Source organism: Ictidomys tridecemlineatus, chromosome Y (genome assembly GCF_052094955.1).
Source record: "Ictidomys tridecemlineatus isolate mIctTri1 chromosome Y, mIctTri1.hap1, whole genome shotgun sequence".
In the NCBI taxonomy this organism is placed as follows: domain Eukaryota; kingdom Metazoa; phylum Chordata; class Mammalia; order Rodentia; family Sciuridae; genus Ictidomys; species Ictidomys tridecemlineatus.
The window spans coordinates 25,461,234-25,469,921 of record NC_135494.1 but is presented as its reverse complement, the minus strand read 5'-3'; the positions used below and the strand labels follow the sequence as shown (position 1 = coordinate 25,469,921).

Genomic DNA, 8,688 nt, shown 5'->3' with positions numbered 1-8,688 from the left:
AGGCGGTCACCTCCGTTCAGACCTCTCTCCTGTCCCGTCCTGTGATGTTAGGGGCAGCTGAAATGCCTCTCCAGGCCCTCTCCAGAGCCTCCTCTGAAACCTGCCCCTCCCAGAGTCACTCAGGGCTTGTCCTGGCCAAAGCAGCACAGAGCCCCGTCAGCGTCCTGGGGCTGCTGCACCACATCACACCAACCTGTCGCCTTTGGATGGCAAAGTGCCCTCCTCTGGTGCCTGGAGGCCGGAAGTCTGAAATAAAGGTGTCATAGGGCCATGCTCCCTCCAGACGCTCCAGGGACGCGTCCCCTGCCTCTTCCAGCTCCTGGGGGTCCAGGCCTGGGGTAGCCTGTGGCCACCTCACTCTGTCTCCGCCTCCATCTTCTTGGCCTCTCCTCTGTGTCTGTGTCCCTTCTGTCTCTTTAAGGACACCCGCCATCCACTGTGCCCTCTGCTCACTTCCACCCAGACTCGGTTCTGCAGGGGAAGCAGGGGTGGAGACTCGGGGGAGCCGGAGGGACCCCCCACAGCAGGGCACATGGTGGTCTGAGCCGAGAGCAATGGAGAGCTCGCAGGAGCTGGGACACAGCTCTGACGAGGCCAGCCGGGGGCTGGCTAAGGCCCTGACGAACACAGTTACGAGAAAGTTCTAGATGAGCCCAAACTGGGATTAAGCAGGAGGGGTCAGCTTGTCTCTGAGGGGCCCCGGGAGGAGCCACAGCCCATCCAGGCACTGCCCAGAGCCCTTCTCAGCCGTGGCTACCAGCCCAGGTAATGTCCAGGGCCCTGACTCTGATGTGTCCCCATGACCTTGTGGCGTTGGCAGGAAGAGCCCGCACACCTGGTCCAGGTGTGTCTAGAACAGGTGAGGAGAGTCCCGCCACTCGATCCCTGCAGGAGCGCTCTGACCCAGGGCTTGGACAGGGCAGGCCTGGGAGCCTGCGTTGCTCCCCCGTCCCTGAGAGAACCAAGCCACTGGGCCCCAGAACCACACCAGGAGAGGACTGCGGAGGGCAGTGAGCACGCGGAGCCTGCTGGGAAGGTGCTGGGCTCGCCCTCTGGCCCCGGCCCTGGGCCGCAGGGTCGGAGGGCAGCCGGGTTCCAGGGCCCTCCACCGCCCACCCTTGTCCAGCGCCCACCAGAGGCCCCGGGCCTGAGTCTCCTGGGTGGACCTTGACCTGTCGGTCCTCCAACCCATATGGAGTCGTACCTCCAGGTTGCCAGGAAGACCCTCAGACTGGAGCAGGGGTGCAGGAACCTCCTCCAAGCCCCGCGGTTGTCCTGGGCAGGCACCTCCCGCCCCGCGTGCTGACTGACGGCCCCGTGTGTTTTCTTTACAGTGGGGCCGTGTCCAACCACCAAGTACACAGTGCTATTTCAATGATAATCACAGGCTCCTGAGCCTGCGCAAGCTCCACTATCAGCGGGTGCCTGGGCCACCTGGCAGGGGAGGACGCGGCCCCCCACCTTGGGGCACCTCACAGGGCATCCCTGCAAACCAGACTGTGACTCTGTAGGCCCACCCGATCCTCACGGACAGTCGACTCACAGCCCTGCCTGTGACCCGTGACAGTGGGGGACTCGCAGCCGACGATCCAACAGCTCCCCGCAGCCTGTGTGCCAAGCCAAGCTGGTGGCCAGGGTGGATGGCCGGGGCCCGCCTGCACCTCCCTGCGTCTCCTCAGCCTCGAAGCAGATGAGAAAACAGCCTGCAGACTGTGCGCAGGACCCAGTGAGGTCCAAGGAGACGAAGAGCCTGACAGCAGTACCCAAAGCACAGGGCAGGGTCCTCTGGTGTCTGTGACCAGCCAGGTGGCCCTGTCAGTGCCTGCACTGGGCGGGTGGGGAGTCTGAAAACAGCGAAGCTCCACCCTGCATCCTGGGGGGCCTCTGACGTCCAGGGCCAGCAGGGCCGGCTCCCCTGACAGCTCTGGGCAGGACCCTTCCCGCCCTGTCCATGGGCCTCACTGCAGCCCCTGCCCTCGTCTCTATACCGCCTTCTCCCTCTGCGCCCCTTCCTCTCTCTTAAAGGGGCACCAGTCGCTGGATTAGGGCCCCTCTCATCCAGTGTGACCCCCCTTCCTAAGGACGTTTGCAAAGACACAGAGTAGCCAGCAAACTCAGGTGTCCAAGAAACGCCTCCAGAGTCCTCCTCCAGGTCCCGGCAGCGATGCTGGGCAGGCAGAGGTGGTGGCTGCCATGGTGCGTGGAATGGGGCTTTCTGTTACTTGCCAGTCTCCCGGTGTCACCTGGGCGCAGGTTTGAGAGCCTCTATCCAGGCCATCTCAACAGCTCATGGCCAGGTTTCTGACTCCTTTGTCACCTAAAAGCATAGCTCTGCTCTTCCCCTGCTCCATCACTTCCCACAGCTCCCTACTGCCTGTACCAGCCACTATCATTAGCTCTCCCTGCTTCTCTGGACACCGTCCACTCCCACCAGGTCCAAGCACACCTGTAGCAGCCCAGCTTGGCCTGTGGGGGCGGCTTGTCACTCCCCTTCTCCACCCATTCGTTGGCTTGGTCAGCTGACATTTAGGATGATTCACCACGCATGTCCCAGGTACTGTTCTAGGTGCTGGACACAGAGTAGCCAGTAAACCATCCCTGCCTCCCTGTCCTTGTGGAGTTCTGGGGAACCACCCACCCCTCCAGACCCACCGCTCTCAGCATCGGCCCCAAGGCCCTGGCCCACACTGGCTGCCCTGCTGAGGCCCACCTCCCCTAATCTGTCCAGCGCCCACACACACCTGGACCCCAGTTCCAGCCAGTGCCTTGGTCCTGCTCACCTCTGACCCCAGGTGCTTAAACTCTCCTGAGACTGGAGGAAATTGATCAACGTGTCCAAGGGAGCACTTGGTGGCTGGCTCAGACTGTACCCCAGCTCAGCGGGCCCTGGAGAAAGGAACAGGACCCAAAAATGTCATGGACACGGAGAGGGAGGGTGCGACAGACTGAGAGGAGCCTCCTGTGGGAGAGGCCAGGGGCTGGCCGGTCGGCTCCTCCCGAGCCTGACCCAACCTGCTGCAGGGGGCTCCTGTGTGGAGCTCCCAACCTGGCCCCTCGGCCAGCGCTGAGCCGTCCCTCCCCTTCCCTCCCATTCTCTCCCTCCCATTCTCTCCCTCCCTCCCTCCCCTTCCCTCCCTCCCTCCCTCCCTCCCTCTCCTTCCCTCCCTCCCTCCCTCCCTCCCTCCTCATCTCCTTGCTCTCTAGCTGTTCTGTGCTCTCCACACCCCTTGTCCTTCTCAAGAGCTGGCCAAGAGGACCCGAAGGACAGCTACGTCACCTCTGGGTTCCGTGAGCCCCTCCCTGCTCTGCACACTTGGGTCATTTCTGGGCAGATGAAGGATCCACAAGACTCAGACCCACAGGGAAGAGGCCCAGGGAAGAGGCCCTGCACAGGACAGAGGAGGCAGAGAGCAGAGCGGCGCAGCTCCTCACCAAGAGCAGCAGGGACTGGCCACTGAAGCTGGGCAGGGCAGGAGGACCCTCCAGTGCCTGCAGCGGGAGCTGGCCCTGCACAGCTGGACTCCGGACTTCTGGGCCTCTGAAAGAAGAGCCTTCTGTGGTTCAGAGTCCCCTTGTGTGGACGTTGGTTCCAGCAGCTGCAGGACACGAGCAGAATAAACCCTAAAATGCCAATCTCCCCCTGGCCCTTGTGCTCAGGCTCCTCCCGTTTTCATCACACACAAAATAAAGATCAAATCCTCAAGGCGCTGAGTCTCCAGGGCCCTAAGTGGCCGCCGTCCACAGCCCGGTCCCTCTCCCGCTGGCCCCAGCCATGGAGGCAGTGCCGACTCGGCCCCTCTGCTGGATGGCTCTCCCCTCACCGCTGCCCACAAACTCCCCTTCAACTCTGTCCCTTTCTCTCTAACAGGGTTTCAGCTTGGGAAGACTTAAACACATGAAAGAGAACCCCCTGCCTCAGACCCCACCCGGGACCCCAGTGTAGCACAGGGAGCCCCGAGGCCCTACGGCCAGCCTCTGCCCCCTCTGCCTCCTTCCTGCCCCTGTTTCCACCTCTCACTTTCCACCTGCCTCTTCCCTCTGCCCCGTGGGGTGTCAGGAGTACTCAGCAAGTTTCACAAACAGCACCCTATCCTGCGACTACTCAGCAAGCTGCTTTGTTGTCAGGGTCTGACTGTGGCCCATCCACGTTGATAAAAGTCCATGTGGTCCGTGTGTTTTCCCAGGCGGGCACTGTCTCTCCTGTCTCTCGTGCCCCTCCCTCTCCTCGCCCAGCCCCCAGCCCCCACCGTCTCCACTCCCCGCCTGCAGAGGTGCAGCCCGGCCTGGCACCCCGGCTCTCCCTAGACGGGGCTGCCAGGCTGCTCTTTGCGGGTCTCTAAGCAGGCGTGTGGATGTGCCTCTGGTCACCGTCCCAGGAGAGAGGCCAAGGGCGGCAGTAAGTGAGCGGTTTCAGTTTTACTGCCCATAATCCAGTTACTCTCCTGGGGGCTGCATCAACTCCATGCCCCACAGTGGAGAGTCCGCCTGCCTTCCTGCCTCCGCTCGTCCAGCAAGTGCTTACTTAACTCCTACCAGCAGGAGATGACCCGCAGGTGCTGAGCAGCCCAGCACAGGACAGGCAGAGTGGACACCGGGCTATCCTCCTGGACCACAGGCCCACAGCTGACCGGTTTGCCCTGGGGAGAGCCAGGCACAGCTCTGTGCCTCAGTGTCCCCATCTAAGGTATTTGATAAATTCTAAAACACACATGTAAGTAGAGATACCTGCACAGGTGTGCGTACACCTGCACAGGTACGAACACAGACGTGGACACTGGAACAGACACACAACCCAAGGAAAGTGCGAACACAGGTGCAGACACAGGTGACCCAGCACAGATACAGACAGCCATGTAGATGTGGGCACGCGTGGCCCAGGTGGCCTTGAGCACACACAGGCCCTGTGTGAGTGGCCCCTGTGCCTCGGGTTCCCACCTACAGCACCCACCAGAAGCCCGAGGAGGAGGATCCTGCAAGATGGTGATGCAGGGCACGGGTCAGCGTCGAGGCAGCGCAGGGCCCATGTGGCCGTCTCCCCAGGTCTAGGTCCTGCCAGCACAGACCAGCAGGAACTCACCGTGGTCAGCGTGGGCTTATGGCTCCTGGCAACAGAAGGATCACACACCGTGGGGAGCCCTGGGGCACGTCCCTGAGAGTCAGGAGAGTGCCTTCTACATTTAAGGTCACATTAGGAGATCTGAGGGTTTGGAGGATGCAGGGCTTTGCTCTGGATTGGGTGCTGCTGGAGAGTGGGGGTAATTCGGTTTCTGCTGTCTTCATTGTTTGAATGTAGAAGGTTGGGACAGTGGGTGAGGGTGGAGCTTTGATTGGTGAAGAATGTGCTGTCACTCCTACTGGTCAGGCTGGGGCAACTGGTCCTTCTGTGACCTGTGTTTGAAGTGGTCATGGAGTTTACGCATTAGAGCAGGAGAACTCCGAGGCCCCTCCCTCCCATAGACCCTGCTGCTGTAGTCACTGGGGTCTCTGGAAGATCCCCCACCCACTAAACAGGATTCTGACTTGGATCCTTGCTCAGTGACCCTGTGGTCCCAGGGGTGGCTGGCCAGCCTCCCCCCCACCAGCCTGCGTGTTCCCCCACGGGGCAGACCCTGTGGTCCCAGGGGTGGCTGGCCAGCCTCTCCCACACCAGCCTGTGTGTCCCCCCACGGGGCAGACCCTGTGGTCCCAGGGGTGGCTGTCCAGCCTCTCCCCTCCCCAGCCTGTGTGTCTGATCTTCCCAGAAATCTTCAAGGGAGGAGGTTCCCAGCCTCCTCAAAATCCAGAGGACCTGGACTCAGGCAAGAGGGACGGACACTGGGAGGGCCTCCCTCCACTATGTCCACCCCGTGTGACAAACAGAGCAAACCACCAGCTCATGTGGCCGGCAATGGTGCCCACGTGGACAGGTGAACGTCTTTTAACTCAGTGATAGTAGTGGGCAGCGCAGTGTCCCACAAAATCATGTCCACCCAGATCCCAGGATGTGGCTTTATTTGAAAACAGGGTCTTTGTGGATGTCATCAAGCTGAGTCCATAAAGGATTTCGTGGCCCTTGGCCCAATGACTGGCATCCTCAGAAGAAGAAAGGACACAGAGACCCAGGAAAGCAGGCCACATGAGGACAGAAGCAGAGGAGGAGTGACACTCTTCAAGCCCAGGTCTCCAAGATGTCAGCAGCCACCTGAAACCCGGAGAGAGGCTGGGAAAGGGCTCGATCCTCCCTCCCAGCCTCGGCAGCACCACCCCAGCCCACACCGGGGCTTCAGGTCCTGAGAATGGGTTCTGCTGGTGTGAGCTGCCCAGTGCACGGGGACTTGACATGGCAGCTCAGGAAACCTGCATAGGGACCTTGGTGGCCGTTCCCCTGCCTACTCCCTGTCTGTCTCCGAGGGTGGAGGACAGGGACCCTCCCTGGCATGGCCAAGCCCCCTCGTCCCCGGGCTCTTGCTCAGGCACCCATCCTGCCTTGGCTAGGTGGCGGCTCCTGCTGCTTGGCCCATGGAGCCGCCCTTGGGTAATGACCGTCATCATGTGACTGTGGTGTTGCTGGCACTGGTGATCTGTCATTGTTAACGTTTATGAAGTGACTGGTCCGTCTGAAGCAAATGATAATAATAAAAAATAGGAATTGCTCCCCTCTGATGGCCACGATCCGCAGGGAACCAAGCGTCCGGGAAGGAAGAAGGGCCCCAATGCCCGGGTAGTGCCGGGACAGGACCAGCAGGTCACTAAAGACCCCAGGCTCCTCTTCTCAGCCCTAAGAGCCCCTGGAAGTTGTTGGCTGATGCTGACCTCTAGCCGTTCCAGGGAGGCAGGAGAAGGTGGCCATCCATTGGCCATTGGTCAGTGCCCGTGACAAGCCCAGATGGGTCAGGCAGACCCAGAAGGCTGAAGGAGTTGAACCCAGACCTGTGTCTGCCTCAAGTAAGACCAGGGCTCGGGGCCAGATACTCATGACTTCTACTTGGGGTCCTGGAGCCAGGGAAGGGGTAGGGTGACCGCATCCCCCAAGGCAGGCACAGGGAAATCACAAGTGCACGTCACTCCTGGATGACCAGTCCACCGCCATCTTCACTGCCTCCATGCTATGAGAGAGTCAAAATGACCAGTGTCAACAGGGAGCCTCACCCACTGCTGTTGGGTGACAGAAGCCCTGTCCCCCCACCCCCCCTGGGGACCCCTCACAGGATGCGCAAGTCTCCATATGGGTTTCAGAGAAGACCTGCACAGACTGCCCTTCTGGGAAGCAGCAGGTGGCCTCTGCAGCGCTCTACTGTTGGGGTCAGGGCAGTGTCCCTCAGCTGTCCCTCATCTCAGGAAGCACCTCCTGCCAGCCCCTGAGGCTTCAGAGGCCAGCCCCTGTCCCAGGCCAGCCTCCATCACAGCAGAGGCCATCCCCTGTCCCAGGCCAGCCCCCGTCACAGCGGAGGCCATCCCCTGTCCCAGGCCAGCCCCCGTCACAGCGGAGGCCATCCCCTGTCCCAGGCCAGCCCCTGTCACAGCGGAGGCCATCCCCTGTCCCAGGCCAGCCCCCGTCACAGCGGAGGCCATCCCCTGTCCCAGGCCAGCCCCCGTCACAGTGGAGGCCATTCCCTGTCCCAGGCCAGCCCCCGTCACAGCGGAGACCCTGATGGAATCCACACAGACTGGATTTGGGCTGGAGTCAGTGGGTCAGGAGGAAACACGGGGCTGGGGACAGGGCAGCTGAGGAGGCCAGGCCAAGGCCTGCAGGACGAACCGCCCAGGACCGTGCACACATTGGGTGGCTAATTCAAGGACATACTGCCCTCAGTGTCTTTGATCAGGACCTAAAAGTTCCTATGATGACCAGGTCCCTCCAGGGGCCAGGCCCTGGGGACAAGCTTCTGTGTTCACATTTGAGATCAAGACTTGGACAGCAGGTGCCGTTCCCGGTTTGACAGGTTCCAGTTGGATGGGGAGAGCCCCTGGCCCAACCCCTCCATCCGGCCAGCTGCTGTCCCAGTGTGGACCTCCCAGGGGGCCGGGCCTGGCTGAGGGAGGGCACACCTGGAGGTACAGCATAAACAGCGACCAGGCGGGGCCAGCAGCCTAGGACACACCTGCCGTGACACACCTGCCCAGGGAAACCATCTTTGCCTGGAAGGAGCAATTCACTTCAGAGGACGATTGTAAGAGAGAAAGGGGCAACTTTGCAGTGGGAGGGGCCGTTGCCATGGGAGGGGCCATGCAAGAGGGAGGGGCCGTTGCCATGGGGAGGAGAGAAATCTGGGTGCCTGTGACCAAGTCCCTCTCTCAGGGGAAGGGGCGCTGCAAGGGGTCTGAGCAGGAAGAGGCCGTGACTGGAGGCTGGAGTGGGAGCTGCCCACACTGGCCACACCCCGAGGTGCAGTGCTGGCCCTTTTACACAGGCCACAGAGTCAGCCACCGGTCAACGGGGATGTACCCTGCAGGGGGGCTGCAGCCAGGCAGCTCCGCCCCCAGGAGCAGTGCTCCAGGCCCACACAGCTCAGCCTGGAGACAGCTGCCAGCCTGAAGGGGCAGGAGCAGCATCTATTTCAGAAACATTTTTCTGCCAAAGCATCACAGGATCCCCAGTGAGCTGCAGCTCCCCGACCTCATCTCTGTGACAGCATCCACCCTCTGTGGCCACCTCCCCCCGGGGCCACACCACAAGCAATTATCCAGGTCTCTGCTGCTGAACCCTGT

At 61.5% G+C, this 8,688-nt stretch overlaps 1 long non-coding RNA gene across 2 annotated transcripts in view; it reads right to left on the bottom strand.

The window, feature by feature from the left end:
• Positions 1-6,971: 6,971 nt before the first annotated feature.
• The window catches only part of LOC144372126 (uncharacterized), a 47,678-nt gene continuing 45,961 nt past the window's right edge, over positions 6,972-8,688 (bottom strand). For both annotated transcript variants that reach the window (XR_013432183.1, XR_013432182.1), the window contains one exon: positions 6,972-7,085. This is a non-coding gene — a long non-coding RNA (uncharacterized LOC144372126). The remainder of the gene's footprint in view (positions 7,086-8,688) is intronic.